The following is a 20,754-nucleotide window of genomic DNA, read 5'->3' as shown; positions in this document are numbered from 1 at the left end:
ACAGCGTCGCTCGGCATGCATTCCTGAGAGGGAGAACTCCATGCCAATTTTCAAATAAAAAAACGGCATGGGTTCCCCCCCCAGGAGCATACCAGGCCCTTAGGTCTGGTATGGGTTGTAAGGAGACCCCCCCTACGCCGAAAAATCGACTTAGGGGGTCCCCCTACAATCCATACCAGACCCGTATCCAAAGCACGCTACCCGGCCAGCCAGAAAAGGGAGTGGGGACGGCGAAGATAGAAGAAGACCCCCGGAGAGCGGAGAAGACCCCCCCCCGGAGAGCAGAAGAAGAAGCCCCCCCCGGAGAGCGGAGAAGACCCCCGGAGAGCGGAAGAAGAAGCCCCCCCTGGTATTAGAGCTAAAGAAGAGCCTCCGGAGCAGACTAATAAATGATTTTAAAAACCCTTGTGTTGTGTGTTTAATAACTATCATTTTGCCTCCAGGTGAATGGGTAGGGGTACGATGTACCCCATATCCATTCACTTAGGGTGGGGGGCTGGTATCTGGGGGCCCCCTTATTTGAGGGGACTCCCAGATTCCGATAAGCCCCCGCCCGCAGACCCCGATAACCAACGGCCAGGGTTGTCGGGAAGAGGTCCTGTCCTCATCAACATGGGGACAGGGTGCTCTGGGGTGGGGGGCCCGCAGTGCGCCCCCCTGCCCCAGAGCACCCAACCCCCCCATGTTTAGGGCATGCGGCCTGGCACGGCTCAGGAGGGGGGGGGGGCGCTCGCTCGTCCCCACTCCCATTCCTGGCCAGCCGGGTAGCGTGCTTTGGATACGGGTCTGGTATGGATTGTAGGGGGACCCCCTACGTCGATTTTTCGGCGTAGGGGGGTCTCCTTACAACCCATACCAGACCTAAGGGCCTGGTATGCTCCTGGGGGGGAACCCATGCCGGTTTTGATTTTACAAATTGCCGTGGAGTTCTCCCTCAGGAATGCATACCAAATGCCGTCGCTTGAATGTGCTTTTACATGGTGTTACTAACTTTCCACATTGTAAAACCAGCCCTAGTTTTGCGCAAGCAAATCGGAACTTACGCAGAAATCACAATGCTTAAAAGCTTTGTGGATCTGCTTAAGTCCTCATTTGCATACGCAAAGCGGCATTTCAATGAGAAATGCCCCCAGCGGCGGATGCGGTACTGCATCCTAAGATCTGACAGTGTAAGTGTCTTACAGATGTCAGATCTTCTGCCTAACTTTGGAAAAAGCCTTTCCAAAGTTAGGCACAGAGATACGCAGGCTGAACAGCAGTTCCGCCTGCGTATCTCTTTTGAGAATTTGGCCCTTTGTTTCTACACTTTTTTGTGTCATACCAATGCAAACAAAAGAAATAAACAAGAGAATGCCTAAACATTTGTAATTGCAACAACTTTTCTGAGTGAAGTGGTGCATTATGTGACAGAAATGCAGGTGTGCCAATATTTGTGGCCGTGACTGTATGTAATCATTATTGGAAACATCATATCTGCTTCTCTATGAATTTCTCTAGTGAGGAAAACACACAAAGGAACTTTTGGTGCTAAAATACGTCCTCTTAAACAAATTTGATTAAAATTCTCCACCTTACCTTTTATAATCATATGCCTTTTTTCCTTCTTTTAGCAGCCTTAGATCAAGAAGACTAAAAATGCTATTTCTGTTTAACCCCCCTGGCGGTATTCCCGAGTCTGGCTCGGGGTGGAAATCCTGTACCATTAGCGGTAACCCCGAGCCAGACTCGGGATCGCCTTGCAGTATCCAAGCAGTTAGCCTGGATCCTGCGATGTCTCCCCGCTGTGTAATCGAGCTGCCGCCTCGCTCAATTCACACAGTGCCTGTGTGCCGCCGAGCTCCGTTCCCTGCGACATTACGACGCACAGGGGTGGAGATCGGCGCCAAATTCAAAAAAGTTAATACACAATATATATACAGTATACTGTAATCTTACAGATTACAGTACAGTATGAAATAAATACACACCCCCTTTGTCCCTAGTGGTCTGCCCAGTGTCCTGCATGCACTTTTATATTATAAATACTGTTCTTTCTGCCTGGTAACTGTAGATTGTCCATAGTAACCACAAAGTGTCCCTTTATGTCAAAAATGGTTTTAAAGCAGCTAGAAAACAGCGATAATAAATTAGAATCACTTGCAGAATTGAGCGATAGCGATTTGTGGGGAAATTCGTGATCAAACAATAAAAGTAATGACAGCAACAATTCTGCAACTGAGCAAATTTCAGTGATTTTGATTTGATTACATTATTGAATTATTTTTATTATAATTACATTATTATTGGTTATAATTATTTATAGTTATTTATTAAATTATAATTTATGATTTTGTGTTTCAAACTTTATCATACCCGAGATGTCTACTAGACTCTGGTTTGGACAGATTTAAGTGAGTTATTCCTAAGAATTACAGGCCTACAATATAAAATGCCAAATTTTCATGCAAAATAATTGTACCGCTTTCAGCACCAAAAACCAGAAAGAATCATACCGCCAGGGAGGTTAAGACCAAATGGTAAAAAAAATTCCAAAGGTACTAAATATGCCAAATGAGAGTTGTTTCCTAATCAGAAGGCTGAACAGACCTGTGTCATTGAAAGTATTGCAGTTTTAATACACTTACTTTTTAACAAGTTAAAGGAGTTGTAAAGTCAGAACGTGTTTTTATCTTAATACTTTCTGCAGGCCCATCTCTGTCCACGAGTGTCTCGGCCATCCGATCCTCTCCCTCCTGATTGACTGAGACACAGCAGCAGCGCCATTGGGGCGCAGATCCATGTCTGAATGGACAAAGGGAGCTGTTGCTTGGCTGAGATGGCGTATAGCAAGCTGCTTGCTGTGGGGGCACTAAACCGGAGGGAGGGGCCAGGAGCACCAAAGAGGTAAGTAAGTACAGTAATACCTTGGATTGCGAGTAATGAGCATTTTACAATACGAGCTATTATTTAAAAAATAAATGCTGACTAGGGTTCTTGGGTGTTGTCTCACAAAACGAGCAGGATTCAAGCCTCTATGGTGTGCAGTACCACATTTGGCCAGAGGTGCGGTGGTGCCGGTGATGTTTGGAGCCGCTTGGATGCACTCGGAAACATTTGGAAATACTCAGAAACACTCTAAATGCATCCGGGCGGTCTTCAAGTATTTCCGAGTCTTTCCGGTGCCCCCCCACCACCTCTGGCCACATGCTGTACAGCATACAATAGAAGTCAATATGGAACAAATTATCTTTGCTTCTATTGACGTCTATGGGGAAACTCGTTTGATATGCGAGTGGATTACAAGCATTCTCCTAGAATGGATTATGCTTGTCATCCAAGGTTCCACTGTATAACATGTTTGTTATTTTTATTGGAAAAAAAAAACAAGACTTTACAATCACTTTAACAAGTGATTAATGAAATCTTACAGTAGTCTGTTTACTGACACACAGCATGCTCACTGGTCTTATAAAACTATTGTTGAATTATAGATTGCTGGTTGACTTTAACAGTTATAGAGAAAATAAATGTAACTAAACCCTTCTATTCTATTACAGCCAAGGAAGATGTCATATTAACCTCTGTTTGATCTGCACATTGGTACTGCACATGTGATCAGCTATGCCGCCAGCTATTTTATAGCTTGACAGTGAATTAAAAAACTAACATAAGTGCTTTGACTGTGACAGGTAGAATTCAAGGCATGCCTTAAATGTAACTGGTTTGGGAAACCATTCATTTAGTGGGTTTAGTTCCGCTTTAATACCTGAATTCCAGATCAACAACTAAACAAAGAAATAATAAGCATATAGCGTCACTATCTTCCAAATGACCTGTGTTAGCTGTCCATCGTGTTGTGAGATTTACACAGCTCTGCCAAAATCATGTCTGGCAAGGAAGGACACTCTGCTGAAGGTAAAGAAAAGCTGCAAGGCTAAGTTCACATACGCAAGTGACCCTGCAAGTGAGAAATATTTGGCTGCAAAATGACATATCCAGGAAGCAATAACATAAGCATATTTTGTAAATTCTATACGTATCTGATTTTTTAGTAGTCAGGGGTAAAGAAAAATAAACTGTTTTCCAAACAGGAAGTTCTCAGAGTTAATAAGATAGTTAACTTCCCATCCCCCCACCATTACTCACTGGGGGGCAGGTCACTTTGGACATAGTAAATGTATACTGCATACAGTCCTGGTACCGCCAAGGGATTGCTACAAAATCAATTGTTATATAGAAGTGTGAACGATTACTTGCGCAAATACCAGTAATTGAATTGTAAGATGAAGGTTAGAAAACCAAAGAACTCTTTAATGATTTTGTGAATGGATCTTATCATGTACCCCATCACCTCATCTGCTTCAGTGGAATTGGCAGCATATATGAAGCAGTGCCATGAGGTTTTTTTTTTGTATTACCTACTGTGTGCAAACCCAAAAACTTGTATATGGACTCTCAAAGAGCACAGATATTAACCAAACTGAAGACACAGTGATTCAGGTTGAAAAGAAAAAAACATCATTAAAACTTGCTACATTATTAAAGTCAATTTTGCAGTCAGAATTTTTTTCGGGCAATGTAAACATTCCTACTCACACGTGTTTATTTTCACCTGCATAAAACTTGCATGGATCATGTTGTTTCATGGTGTCATTTGTTGTCCTGTACACAGAACCTTTAGTAGAGTAAATCTTCACATTCCTGTGTCAGGGGTTTCAATTTGGGCTGAAAAATTAGGCATTCAACATGGCTCTGCACAGGGTAATGTATGACCTCTGTCTGTAGTGTGAGTACTGACACTTCCTGTGGAGAAACTACAAATCCAACAATCCCTGCGTCTCTCAGTCTAGTGTTAATACAGGTGAGACCTACACAGTAATTAGATCTGACAAAGCCACAAGCAAGTAGAGCATTCACAGACACACAGAAAGCCCACTCACTCATGCAACTGAAGGATATTTTTTCTTTTATTAGCTAGGTGAATGAATACATGGGCATAAAGGAATCAATCGGCTACGACATTACAAACTAAGGCTACAACACGTGAACCTATCATTACCAGGTAGGGAAAACAAACACAGGTGATATAACTACACCAGTACCTATTTAAAACAAAACAAAATTGAAGGCATATAGTATCTTAAAATATTTTAGCAATACCTTTGCAGATCATATTACCTTACCATCAGAGTTTTAATCTATCATATTTATAATTAAAAAATGCCTCGTCTTACATTGGCAAAAGTATATTTATCAGAGCTTTAATGTTTTGCACAAGTGAACTGCAGGCAGAATGTTTTATTTCCCAACCTTCATGGAATCTCTGTTTATAATGAGTTTTAGTGGTGCTCAAATGCTGTTACTTGAGTGTTGTGGGACTTTAAGTCAGCCAAGATAGATGTTTTTTTTCAAGCAGGAGATTGCAGTCACTGGGATGTGTTATGAGAGACGTTTTTCATCTATGTGCCCTCAATAATAGATTATGCAGACTTCTAAAAAGCAGACTAGATCTATAAATAAAAGAGAAAATTAAAAAAGAGCTGCACCTTAGGACAATATGTCACGAAAAGTAACTGCTTTTATATACATTTTTTTGTTCCCCTTCAAGACTTTTCATTGCAGTTTTTGAACACACTGCTTAGGATGTTCATTTTAATAAAATATTAACAATAATGTCCCTTCCTTGGGTTATTTGGAAAAAATATCTTAAAGAAAAGATGGTTGGTCTCTTATGGCAGATCTTGCACCCAAATGCAAGGTCCACCTCATAAATATTGCTCCCCCCCCCCAGTGTTCCTTGGATTTTGTCATAAGGAGTTCCGCCATTGTCTCCTCTGTGAAAGCATATATTTTTTATTTTGTTCACATGTCTTCTTTTTTTTTAAATTGGACTGAAGCATTGGGAGACGGTATTTAATATGTGGAGCTTGTATTTGGTTGCAAGGTCTGCTTTAATCTACCAGTGGCTGGAATACTAGTTTTTCCTTCAAGCTCATTCACACCGCAGCCTTTGCAGGTTTTCATCCAGTTCTCACTCCTTGAAATCCAATTTGTCTGCATTTCTCAAAGGCTAACACAGTAAAACATTATATCGCTACTTGACAACTAACTAAAGGCCCTTTCATTATTACAGCTAGTGTTCAGCCTATGTGTGAGAAGGTATTGAAATGTAATGGTTCTCATAAGGAAAATTGCTCTGCTTTTGATCCCTGTGTCTGCAAAGGGATCAAGGGTTTAACCTGAACCGAAGGAGCACAGGTTCATATCTACTATTGGAAGTGGTAGTTTAGTGTCAGTTTTGGCAAAGTTTGTAATTCTCCACAAAGAAAGGTGGTAATAGCCAACAATTTAAAGTAAAACTCCAGGGATACATTTGTACGCTGTTTTCCATGAGTTTCAAAAATTGCATTATGCCTAGAGGCATTTTACAGAAATAAATGAACATATACCTTAATAGCTGTCATTGCATGATCTTTCACTACAGAAACAGTTTTGGATAGTGGGAAAAGAAAGATTTGTGTGGCACCACGTTGTGTGGGTGGCTAGACATTGTTCATGAGTGATGTCAGAGGTATTACTGATCTGTATTACACCCATGGTCTGAAAACTGCACACTATAAACACGCCCTGCTCAGTGGAGGAAATCTCCCAAATCATCAAATCCCTTAAAACCTCCACGGTCCCTGGCCCTGACTGTTTCACATCCTCTTACTATAAAAAATATGCACCCCCCCCCGGCCCCCAACCTCATGAAATTGTTTAACCACATACTGGAAGGCAACCACTTTTCTGAGGAAATGCTTCTAGCTAACCTCTCCCTGATCCCCAAACCCAATAAGGATCACACCCTTCCCCAAAATTTTTGGTTTTGAATAATGATTTGAAGATCTAAGGTAGAATCCTAGCAGATAGACTGGCGAAAGTTATCTCTCCTTTAATACATACTGACCAAACTGGTTTTATACCAGGCAGGCAAATTGTAGATAACATCAGGCTGGTAACCAACATTATTCAGGACACCAACCTACATTCTAAATAGGCATGCCTCCTTAGCTTAGACATCCATAAGGCATTCAACAGCGTTAGCTGGTCTTATTTAAATCACCTTCTCCCCAGGTTTGGGATCTTGGGCAACTTCTTACAGGGTTTTAACGCTCTTTATCATTCCCCTCAAACTCGAATTAGGATCCCAGGTAACAACTCAGAATTTTTCCCACTGGGTCGAGGAACAAGGCAGGGATGCCCTCTATCCCCGCTCTTATTTGCACTAGCCATAGAACCCCTAGCTAATGCCATTAGAATCAACCCGGACATTAAGGGATATACTAAGACCAGTTTGAATTTAAAGTTAGCGTGTATGCTGATGACGCCCTTGTTTTCCTTACAGAACCTCTCACGTCTATCCCCATTCTCCTTAAAGAACTGGACACTTTCCACGATATTTCGGGCCTAAAGATTAACATGAATAAATGTTCAGCCCTTCCACTTAACCTCCACCAGAATATGCAAAATCTTCTACAAACCAATTTCCCTTTTATTTGGTGTAATAGAGCTATTTCATTTAGAGAGACACCAATGAAGCTCTTCTCCAGATGGTACCTCACACCCTCCAAAATGAATTCCTTCTATCCCTCAGTATCGCCTAACTGCTTTAGAGGTTGCCCAGTGCAGGGTACTTTGTTGCATACTTTTTGGAGCTGCCCATATCTGGATCATTCTATACGCCAAGCTCCCAAATATCCCTACCCCCTGCACTAGATTATTTCATTCCCTATGTAGCTCCATTCAATGGATGATAGCACTTAATTGGAGGTCCAACAATATCCTTTGGTCACAAGTATTAGATAGAATGGAAGTACTCAAACTATCTGAAAGAATCTATCATACCCTAAATGATAGTCTCCATCTATACGACCTTAAATGGTCATACTGGAATATCACACAATAACCATGCTATTCCGAAGGTCTGCTTCTCTCTCCCTCCCACCCCTCCCTATTACTTCAAATGAAGGTCTCACTACACATACTATATCTCTATACTTTGTGGCACCCTTTTTTTTTTATATTCACTGTTTTTCCACATAATGTTGTATGCCTTGTTTTGTAATACTCTTTTGACATTTATATTGATCTCATTGTCATTCTCTGTATGCAATTATTCTTTTATACTCCCAATAAACTTTTGTAAACAAAAAACTGCACACTAACTACCTCTCTTTAAAATATGACATGATAATGTCATGCCCTGTACTCCTGAGAAGCAGGAGGTGCATCATGAACAGTGTGAATACCAATGTGAGGATTTGGAAGAGGTGTAGCAACCATTGGTTTCTACTAAGACATAAAGGTATTTATGCATGAGGAAGAGGAACATAATTCAAGCAGGACTTGAATTATACACATTATGGAATTCTGGTGAGTCTGAAATTCATCTATAACTGCATTTAAAAGTGACCGACCACCTTACCTTAGAGTACAATTGTAGGTGAAACTTTTTTTTTATACTTTGGTTAGAGAGAAATAGAGACATTGTCAGGGCCGCTGAAAAGGCAGTACAGCCAGCCCTTCTGTACTGGGCGCAGACCTCATCAGTTCAAAAGGGGAGCCCTTGCACCTGCCAAGCAGGAGGTCCTGCAGTACTGCCTTAATGCTAACACTTCTTGACTCTTCCTGACTCTTGTGTAGTGCTACTGGCTTCTACTTTTCTTGTCTTACTTTGGCTGCACTGCAGGGGGACAAGTTCTAGTATCTATGCCGCCATCCCCCTGCTGTCTGGGACTCCTGTGTGCCCATTTTTGCCATAGTCTTGCAGTTTTTACTCCTCTCCTCTCCCACCGGCTGAGGGCACACAGACAGGTTATTTCAGGATGGTGAGCGTGAAGACTCATATCCTAAATGAACACAGTGAGCGATCTGCACTGATTGCCAGGGCTGCTGATAAGGCAGTATAACTGGTCATGTTGTACTGGGCCTAGGCCCCATCAGACAAATAGGTGGGCCCAGGGCAGCTTTATTGTTCATGTTTACCTAAATTAATGGATTTTACTAGATCCCCCCCACTCCCTCTTGCTTGCCAGGGATTAAATTACATTTTTCTGGGCCCCATCAGGTAAACAGAGGGGCCAGGAGGTTGGAGCATAGCACTTTTCATTTTTGCAACATAGGCAGATAAAGTCAGTGCCGCTGCTCAACTGCACCCCAGGGGAAATAAAAGCAGAGTTGGGGGGTCCCATCAGGATGGCTGTATAGTGCCCCATTTCCCAAAGGGACACTGATGGCAAAAAAGAAATAATAAAAAATGATAGGAGTTAGAATCCTCCCTTCCTACTATTCAAAATAAAAGAAAAGTTTTGCCTTCAGTTCAACTTTAAAGCCTTACTCCATTATAAAGAGAAGCCCCCTTTTATTCCCTTCCTCTCTTCCTATCTGATCGCTGGGTTAAAAAAATTCAAGACTTTTCAATATACCAATTATCACTCACTTTAAGACATGGTCCAGGGCTAGGTCTTCCTCCACTCTGTTTTGCATTGGTCTTTTCGGCATCTATGTCACTTCCTGTGTGACAAGGACTATTCCCATTGGCTGGCTAGTGGAGGGGTCCTCTAATGCCACGTACACACGATCCGAAAATCAGGCGACAGATCGTCCGACTTTTTCCGTTTACTAGTCGCAATTAGAAATTGAATAGGTTACTAAAGTCACGAAAATACTCGTACGACAGAAAAAAAAATTCGGAAGTAATGTCATGTGTTGTAATGTATTTGTGTTGTATTTTCGGACGATAACTGTACTGACCAAACTAAAATCGTACGATCTGGTATCGTATGAGGAACATTTTTGTGCATGTCTGATAAAATAAAATCGGATGAACTGTCATGATCGGCTCACGAAATCCCTGTACTAACGATCCGATTATCGGACGATTCTTCCTCGGACGACATTTTTCGTACAATATTCGGATCGTGTGTATGTGGCATAAAACTCCAGAAAAAAAAGTGATGTCAGCCCCAGGGTAGTGAAGAGAACTGGCAGGAATGGATTAATGTGTGGCCCTGGCCTAGCGTTTCCTGCAGGGGAATGCACTATCAGAGAGGGTCCTAGATGAGTATAACTGGCTTAACCAGGTAAGGAAAACTTAACATCTGGCATGGTGGGTTATAGGTGAGTGGAAGGGAGGTATGGGAAAAATAGATTTAAGAAAACACAACTGACATTGAATAAAATGGAGTTTGTGAATTAAAAATTATGATGTAGTAAATAATTAGAGGTTCACAAGGCTTCCGTACTTTCCAAGTTAGTTTTAACTAATCTAAGAAACTATCATTGGTTCAGCCAGAAATGAGCTTTCCCATTGTGACAATAGATTAAGAATCACTTATACTTCAACAGTGTTAAATTATGATGCATATAAAAAGCTAGAAGTTTATAAGTATCATCCATACTGCATCGATAATTACATTTAGCCATTCTTGCTAAGAATATTAGTAGACTTTTTCTAGTTTTAGCTATGGTTATAAAGTAACTTTGGTTACAGAATTAAAGAAAGTTTTTCTACTTAAATCAAATCATTAACATTTCACAATTGCCCTTGTGCATGTAGGATTATTTCTTTTTTTCTGTACAGTGTATATATAACTTTTATAATATATGTATTAATGCACTGCTTTATTTGTACATTGCAAGTGTTTCATCTTTATCAGTTTGAATTAGCAATACTAAGTACAACACTTCACTCATATTCAAGAGTTTTCCTTTTAAAGCCTAACTTCTTCCAAATAATTCCTGAAAAATCAGATTGCTTCCTATCTAAATGTTACTGACTTGCATAAAGTTTCATTTATACAGTTAAGCTTGGTTTTTCATTTCCTATTGTTGCAGATGTCAAACATAGGAATTAAAAGCTTGAGCTTTGATGTATCATTAATGCCTGGGGTGACAATGTATATATATTTTCCCTTACAAATCTGTGAATTAAGGATGATGGATGTTTTCTTAGCATTACAGGAATGCTGCTGTGCATACTGACTTAAGCCATGATCCATTTCTGAGCCTAGAACAATCACAAGTTATTCTGATTTACAAGAGGCTGTGTTACGATACAGTGATGTCTTTGCATTGTGTGTTAAGGGCTGGTGCTTACATTACAATGTGCTATATCCCAATCTTCTTCTGCTCACAAAGCAAACCACAACTGGGCCAATTATGTAATTGTTCAGTTTGCCTGTATTTGTGCCTTAGGCATGTAAATGATAACACCCTTAATGACAAGCTCCATCTCTTGTTTCATGTGATTATTGTTTTAGCAAAAACAAATTATATCTGGCATCATGTTGTCTGTTTTATATGAAATACAACTGTCTAACTGTGTAGACCATAAAAGAAGAGGACATTAATATATTTCACGCTAACTATAAAGAACCCCCTTTCAGTATCTCCTACACCAGCTTTCCATACAGTTCTCTTTCTTGAATGTAGCCACAAATATGCAGAGGTGGACAGAAGAAAGAAAGAAAAAAGAAAAGAGTCTTAGTGATTCGTTCTCTAACCCTGCTAGACAACAGTCTTATGCCTCGTACACACGACCGGTTTTCCCCTCGGGAGAAAACTACCATGAGAGCTTTTGGCCGTGTGTATGCTCCATCTCAGTTCTCCCGACGAGAAAACTGACGAAAACTGCAGCTTTCTTTTTTCCCATCGGGATTCCCGGCTGACTTTTTCCCGTCGGGAAAACCGGTCGTGTGTATGCTTTTCTGAGGGGAAAAAAATGCGCATGCTCGGAATCAAGTATGAGACGGGAGCGCTCTTTCAGATAAAACTAACGTTTGTAATGGAGATATCACATTCGTCACGCTGCAAATTATTGCATCGTTTAATGCAGCTCATGAAAAGTGCAAATCGTCTCTCACCAAACTTTTGCTAACACGAGGATCAGCAAAAGCAGCCCAAAGGGTGGAGCCGTTTGAATGAAACTTCCCCTTTATAGTCCCGTCATATGCGTCACTGCGCTTTGGAGAGGCGGTATTTGTCTTTATTTCATTGAGTGAGAAAATAGGTGTGTTGCGCTGATAATAACTTATTTCTGCGTACAAAATTATATAAGAAAGGAGACCCCCTAGTAAACTTAATACAAAAGGGATCACAAGTGCAAAATAGACAATATTAAATCATCCAGTGAAGTGCCAGTGAAGTGCTAGGAATGAATCCCTATTAAGATCAGCATGCAATCTTCATGGGCAACTGCAGCAAGTCAGTACAACCTCTGTCGCATGGGAAAAAAAGGGGGAGAGACACCACAGTCCAATATTCATGGGATAGTTCAAAGTATACAGACTTCACTCCCCTGTAACTTTTCACTTCAAGACAGTGCCGCTCATGTAAAAAAGAGAAAACACAGATATGGTGCAAATAACGTATAAATAGGAAGAAAAACCAATGCAATACAGCGATTGCACTCACGGAAGCCTCGATCACATTAGGCTCTGCTGTAAAGTATAACGAACGCCGCTCAGTGCTTAGACGATCTCCTCAGGTGGATGGTCGCGTCACTCGGCTCCTCCCCCACGCGTATCGTCACTAGACACGCGACTTATTCATGGGAACCCATGAATAAGTCGCGTGTCTAGTGACGATACGCGTGGGGGAGGAGCCGAGTGACGCGACCATCCACCTGAGGAGATCGTCTAAGCACTGAGCGGCGTTCGTTATACTTTACAGCAGAGCCTAATGTGATCGAGGCTTCCGTGAGTGCAATCGCTGTATTGCATTGGTTTTTTCTTCCTATTTATACGTTATTTGCACCATATCTGTGTTTTCTCTTTTTTACATGAGCGGCACTGTCTTGAAGTGAAAAGTTACAGGGGAGTGAAGTCTGTATACTTTGAACTATCCCATGAATATTGGACTGTGGTGTCTCTCTCCCTTTTTTTCCCATGCGACAGAGGTTGTACTGACTTGCTGCAGTTGCCCATGAAGATTGCATGCTGATCTTAATAGGGATTCATTCCTAGCACTTCACTGGCACTTCACTGGATGATTTAATATTGTCTATTTTGCACTTGTGATCCCTTTTGTATTAAGTTTACTAGGGGGTCTCCTTTCTTATATAATTTTGTACGCAGAAATAAGTTATTATCAGCGCAACACACCTATTTTCTCACTATTATTGGTTTTGTACACCCTTTTTGTGTCTGCAGCGGTATTATTTAGTTTTTTATTTCTATTTTTTCTTTGATTAATTAGTATTAGTAGCGCTGTAGTACCATATTCATTTACATGTCTTTATTTCATTGTCATCCCACTTAATGCCCAACAAACTTACTATCGCAGTTGAAGGCCCCATTATCTTAAAAGCTATCTCCCATGATGCACACATTCTTTTACGTCCCACAAATGTTCCTGTTTACATGCTTCAACTATACTTTCTAGCCACCAGGATGTAAATACTGCAGGTCCTATAGACTCCCATAGACTTGAGCGTTGCAGCTGTATCTCTACCTTCCTCATTTCCTGGCCATTTACAAAATGCACAGCCTCAGGCTTCCTTTTGTGAATGGTCAGGAGGTGGAGACCTCAGAGTTCGGGTCTACGAGCGCTTACATCCTAGTGGTCCTTAAGTACAGCTGTACTTTTTAAGGCAGTAGAGTCTTCACCTGCTCAAACCCTAGTAAGCTTATTTCACCAGGACTGGACCTTTAATACTAGTTCCTCTGTTGTTGCCATTAATATTAGGTGGAAGTATTGCCCATTTGCTTTTTTTTCTTTAATCTGAGAAGCAATGGAGGCATTGCTAAGGTGAATGAAGGAGAAACCTTATCTTGGTTGCTTGTGATGGATTTTACATTTACAAAGTCTCTCATCATACTGTATTTTTAAATGCTTTTAGGCAAAATGTGTTAATTTATATTTTAATATAATCACCTATTTTCTGCAGACATGCCAAGTGTCCTCAGTGGTGAAAATATACATTTATATGGGCACCAAACCAGTAGATGAAAGAGTCCATTTTTTTTAATTATTCACAATATAAAAAAAAACAAAAAAAACAGCCATCACATTTCGAGGCCGAAAAATAGCTTCATCAAGGTTTAGAATAAGGAATTTGAGACTTTGAAAGCACTCAAACTTAAAAGTAACACCGGAGATGAGAAAATCTGTATTTACTTTGACTGTCCTTTTAAAAGTACCACTGACCACAGTCCGCAATTTTAAAAGGAGTGAATGTAGATTACTAATACATGTCTTTTTTACTTTATTTGTTTGATTTATTTTACCTAAACATAAAAAATAAGGATAATAAAGTATGTTTAAATACATATATACATTAATTTAGAAAATATAATAATTCTCTTCTCTGAATGTAAATATAATATTGGGTAATAAACATTACCAATTAAAAATATCTGAAAAGCATATTCGGAATGACATGAGATACCAGTTATAATAGCATGGTTAAGCTATGCTTCCTGATTCATTACCTCTTAATTAATCAATCATGTCTCCGTTTACTGAAGAAAAAACTTTTACTCTCTTGAAATACCATCTGTAATATCTAATTGTTAACAGCACGTCAAGTCAATTTAACTTGCTTTAGAATCGTCTTGAAGCTTAGCGCTTGGTTATTGGCAATGCCTCTAAGTAATTCACAAGGTAGATCTGCTGGGAGAAGACATCAGATGGCTAGGAGCTTGCTATGCCACTTTTCTTTTCTTTATACTTGCAGTAGCCAAAATTTCCAAGCTGTTTTGCAAATACTGCAGCTGCTGAAAACTTTAAGATAAGGAGCCTGACCAGAAAGCCACACAGAAGAGAGAGGGAAATAGTTATGTTTAGAAAATCGTGTCATAAAAGGCTCAGTCAGTTAGGAATATAAATAAAAAAATCCACACTGCCTAAAGATTTTTCTACTTTGAGAACACAGACCCATAAAACATATCATCAAGCTACAATAAACCCAACAGCCTGCCCCAACTGCCAATGGGGAAATCACTCCAATCTTTATGCAGGGCTGCACATTCATTCAGTGGAAAGAAAAGCTAACTTTTTTTTATCAAGCATGTTGATTTTATTTGTTTATATATGCCAACAAATATACGTACATATACAGGGATATTTGCTAATTAATTGTGTTTGTAACCTGTATTTTTCCAGCTTATAATAGGATTAGAGTAGAAAATGTACTAGGTCTCGTTATAGAGAATATGAGGGTCCATTCTGCACTAAAAAAAAAAAAAATTGTTTTAAGAGTTTTTCCCTCACTTGACACAAAATAAATTCACTTTAAGTGGAAGCTCATTGTCTGATTTGATTAACCACTAGCCAACCAGCAGCCGCAGTTATACGGTGGCAGGTTGGCTCGGCTGCGCAAAATCACGTAGCTATGCATCATTTCGCATTCCAGCCAGTAGGGGCGCGTGCGTGCCGCCAGCTCACCCCTGGTGCCGACCCGCATGCCCGACGGGCACGATCACCGCCGGGCACCCGCGATCGCTCATTACAGAGCGAGAACCGGGAGCTGTGTTTGTAAATACACAGCTCCCGGTCCTGTCAGGGGGAGAAATGACTGTTTGTCTGTTCATACAATGTATGAACAGCGATCTGTCATTTCCGCTAGTCAGTCCCACCCCCCTTCAGTTAGAACACACCTAGGGAACATAATTAACCCCTTCCTTGCCCCCTAGTGTTAACCCCTTCCCTGCCAGTAGCATTTTTACAGTAATCAATGCATTTTTTTTAGCACTGATCGCTATAAAAATGCCAATGGTCCCTAAAATGTGTCAAAAGTGCCCGAAGTATCCTCCAATAATAATTTTTTTAAATATATTTTTGGGGGATATTTATTACAGCAAAAAGTAAAAAATATTAATTTTTTTTTTCAAAATTGTCGCTCAATTTTTGTTTATAGCGCAAAAAATAAAAACCGCAGAGGTGATCAAATACCACCAAAAGAAAGCTCTATTTGTGTGAAAAATTTGACACTAATTTTGTTTGGGAGCCACGTCGCACGACCGCGCAATTGTCAGTTAAAGCGACACAGTGCCGAATCGCAAAAAGTGGCCCGGTCATTGACCAGCAAAATGGTCCGGGGCTGAAGAAGCATTAAGCAACTTTGAGGCTCATTGACATCAGAGTGATTTAGCACAGAGGTGCATTACGTAATAACTAGTCATGGAATTGGGACCTTATCATGGGTTACATGCAGTTCCCTGTGAGTGTACACATCCAAATGCTTGCATTAAGCAGTTTGAGGGCACGGTACTTGGAGAGCAATGTTAGGGGTCCTACAAGGACATCTTGTCTCTGCACCCAAACCATACCTTCAAAAGATGTAGTTTTAGCACTGTAATTTGAGAAACCTTAACATAAAGTTACCTTGTACCAACAGAAATACAAAGGCTGCCACTGCTAATTCTTATGGAAATGCTAGCTGCCTGGTTGTCAAAACTTTAAGTATGGTAACTGATGCATGCATACAACTGTCAGAGTGAGAGGAGAGTTACAAAACTCCTGATCTCACATGATTTTGAGGTCAGTGACTTAAAAGGTATTGCCGTCTTTTGAACAGTATACCAGTCAGAAAACTAGCCTTTTCGAGAGGTAAGTTTAGCTTTAGAAGCCTACATATTTTCTTAATACAGTTTTTTTTTATGCAAACCAGTACTTTGTCCATAAAGGTCAAAGCAATAGGTTGCTTTTATGCCACCCCAACAACACATACTCATTGTTTCTGTTACAAGGGGCTGGGACAGCTTTAAGTCTTTCTAAAGCACCTTAAAAGGAGCTTCTGTTCCTATCCAGTTGGACAAATGGAATGGTGGGGGAACAAAGGAAAAGAGTAATGTGCGTTAGGAAGGGGTACTAAATAAAACCAGTTGCCCTGACCTGCATATAAATAGTACAGGTCTACCCCAACAGATGATGCAGCAAGACCAATTTAGTAGAAGCATAATGGAGCATTGCCTTCATTACCTGGCTGTGACCATTCTGAAGCTGGCAATTCATAAAAAGGTATAGATCGAACTGAAGTGATCAACCTTACAGGGCATGCACATCCACTATTATATTTAATTATATTACCCTGTTATTTTCTGTGAGAGGTAATAGTACAGTACCAAGAGTTCAGGGCCATGCACCCGCACGGGTGTAAAATTGGGAGCCATAACGGTGTCTGTGCTGCTACTGGGTCCCAACTGACATAAATTAAACTGCCTGGGGATACATGGAAAATCTGTGCATTCCTGTGTAAACACAGCCCTCAAATGGGCATACGCTATAGTACACCCTGTGTGAACAAGGCCTTATTTTCAACTGCCTTACAGTCAGAGAAACAAAATGTAACCGATCTTCCAACTTGATGGATTCTGTGATGTGCTGATGCTGATCTCTGGAAGTCTGCCAATTGGATTATTTATGGTAAATATGCAAGGAGATTACTATACGAATACTGTGTAATCAATCTTGTCTCATATATGACTACTTTAAAAACCAATCTTTACTTTGTCTATCCAGAACATGTTCCTTGATAGCCCATCCCTACTGCTAAATTTCCTTTTCCTGTTTTATTCCACCACCTTTATGCATTATCAGAAGCTCCCTGAGATACCAAGTAATTCCCACCCAAGCTCTGTCACATGCTACAGAATATCTATAGGACTCTGCTGTCAGAATACATTAATTACCTGCACTGAGCAATGTACATTTTCCAGTTAGATGGTTTGACAGAATTCAATCCCATAAATTAGGCTTTTTCTTGATGTTCCATCAGGTAAACAGGGTTCCAGGGAGTAATATAAGTTGGAATGAATCAGCAACAGACAGGCAGGCTATACTGCACACATGCCTTCATGCTAAAATGACCTGTTTTAGTGTGCAAGGTGGTCTTTTTTTGTCCGGGTAGTGTCTAACAACTATGCAAGGCACTGTTTCCTTATTTTTTTACTTTACTGAAACCTTAAAGTGATTTTTTTTCCATTTATAGGTGCAAAGACCAACTCTGACATCAGGTGAACTCCTTTGTGTTGCAGAAAAATTCAGCATTTTTTTAATTTCTTTGCACTGCACCGTACATCACACCAACATTTTGGTGTGAACAGAGGACATAGAAAACAATTATTTTCTAGCATTGATCTGGTGTGAAAAAACACCAATCACCGCACATGGTGTGAATAAATACAGGTTGACACTCAAGTAGAATTATAGGCAAACTTGTTTTTTTGTTTTATTTCGGATAAGAGTAAAAGAGGGTCATAACCCCTGTCAGATTTTTCTACTATCTGTGTTCCATTGCAGAGATTTCCTTTCACTTCCTGTCCCATAGCCAAACAGAAAGTGAGATGAAATCCTTGCAAATTACTCATTAAAGGTCTGTAATTTCTTAAATGTATTACAGGACAACTTCAAGTCCCAATTGGTGGATGCCCTGACTAGAAATAATGCATTGCTAGATCTATTAATTATAAATGACTCAGATATGATTGCACATGTGGAAATATGGGGAAACTTGGGAATCAGCAATCACAGGATGATTACATTCAGTATAAATCATAGGAAAATGAGGCATGGAGGTAGTACAAGAACACTACATTTCAAACAAGCGAACGTTACTAAACTGCGTTCAATACTACAAGATATTAAATGGGACCAAATCCTAGAAACAATGAACACTGAAGAAAATGGGAATGCTTTAGAAACATATAAAATAAAGGTATTACCCAGTGCATTTCAATGGGAAATAAATATAGAAGAACAAAGGTTAAATTTGGTTGGTTAAACAAAGTCATATTAAAGATAAAAAAATTGCCTTTAAAAAATATAAAAGTGAGGGGTCATTGTCAGGATACCAACACAACAAGGAATGCAATAAGAAGTGTAAGAACGCAATCAGGGCGGCTAAAAAAAATCCATAAGAGACACACAGTGGAGGAGAGCAAAAAAAGAATCCCAAGACATTTTTTAAATATATTAACTGTAAAAGAGTGAGGTTTAGAGCATATACACCCCATAAAGGATGATGAAGGAAGTTGGTTACAAATGACAAGGAAAAGGCAACAATACTAAATGTATTCTTCTCTTCTGTTTTTACAAAGGAAAAGGATGGGTATAACAATCATGACTATTGTTAGTAACACGTCACAGGATGTAACTATGTGGATAACAGAAGCAGGTGTCTGAAATAGACTAGAAAAGCTTATCACAAATAAATCACTGAGATCGGATGACTTACACCCAAGAGTCCTCAAAGAACTCAGTCAGGTTATAGCCAGACCTTTATTCCTCATCTTTATGGACAGCATACTGACAGGAAAAGTACCAGCTGATTGGAGAAAATCCCACATGGTTCAGATAGTCAAAAAAGGGCAGAGATATATTCCTGGAAACTAAAGGCCTGTCTGTCTAACGTTTATAGTATATAACCTCTGGAGGGGATGATAAAAGACCATATCCAAGAATTTGTGGATGAAAATAGTATCATTAGTAGTAATCAGCATGGGTTTATGAAGGGTTGATCTTACCAAACCAATCTGTTAACATTCTACGAGTAAGTAAGCTGCCATCTAGATAAAGGTAGACCTGCGGATGTGGTATATCTGGATTTTGCAAAAGCATTCAATACAGTCCCCCATAGATGCTTAATTTACAAACTGAGGTCTGTAGACATGGACCATAGGGTTTGTTCATGGATAGAAAACTGGTTACAGGGGTGTGTTCAAAGGGTTGTGATAAATAATTTGTACTCAGAATGGTCTGGATTGTTTAGTGGGGTACCCAAGGCTCTGTCCTAGGACCAATTCTGTTTAATTTACTCATAAATGTTATAGAGGTTGGTACAAATAGCTTGATATCAGTTTTTGCTGACGACACAAAAATACAGTTGTATGCAAAAGTTTAGGAACCCCTGACAATTTCCATGATTGTCATTTATAAATATTTGAGTGTTTGGATCAGCAATTTCATTTTGATCTATCAAATAACTGAAGGACACAATATTTCAGTAGTGAAATTAAGTTTATTGGACTAACAGAAAATGCGCAATATGCATCAAAACGAAATTAGACAGGTGCATACATTTGGGCACCCTTGACATTTTGTTGATTTAAATACCTGTAACTACTTAGCACTGATTAATTGGAACACACGATTGGTTTGGTGAGCTCATTAAGCCTTGAACTTTATAGACAGATGCAACCAATCATGAGAAAAGGTATTTAAGGTGGCCAATTGCAAGTTGTTGTTCTCTTTGACTCTCCTCTGAAGAATGGCAACATGGGGGCCTCAAAACAACTTCAAATGACCAGAAAACAAAGATTGTTCTACATTATGGTTTAGGGGAAGGCTACAAAAAGTTATCGCAGAGATATAAGCTGTCAGTGTCCACTGTGAGTTCTTGTTAAGGACAGAAGTGGCAGGTGGACAGATGGTGAGAACGGTCAAAAACAGCCCACGGACCACCTCCAAAGACCTACAACATCAACTTGCTGCAGATGGTGTCACTGTGAATCCTTCAACAATTCAGCGCACTTTGCACAGGGGGAAGCTGTATGGGAGAGTGATGTGAAAAACTGAGTCGCTTGAGGTATGCAAACACACATTTGGACTAGCCAGCTTCATTTTGGAATAAGGTGCTGTGGACTGATGAAACCAAGATTGAGTTATTTGGTCATAACAAGGGGAGTTATGCAAGGTGGCAAAAGAACACAGCATTCCAAGAAAAACACTTGCTACCCACAGTAAAATTTGGTGGAGGTTCCATCATGCTGTGGGGCTGTGTGGCCAGTGTCG

At 40.1% G+C, this 20,754-nt stretch overlaps 1 protein-coding gene across 2 annotated transcripts in view; it reads right to left on the bottom strand.

Annotated features, from left to right (window-relative positions):
* Window positions 1-20,754, bottom strand: part of LOC120940617 (cadherin-6-like) — a 516,101-nt gene that overhangs the window by 453,250 nt on the left and 42,097 nt on the right. The gene's annotated exons all lie outside the window — the stretch shown is intronic.

This window comes from Rana temporaria, chromosome 5 (assembly GCF_905171775.1).
Source record: "Rana temporaria chromosome 5, aRanTem1.1, whole genome shotgun sequence".
NCBI classification, from domain to species: Eukaryota; Metazoa; Chordata; class Amphibia; order Anura; family Ranidae; genus Rana; species Rana temporaria.
The sequence above is the reverse complement of the archived record's forward strand: the minus strand, read 5'-3'. Positions and strand labels throughout refer to the sequence as shown.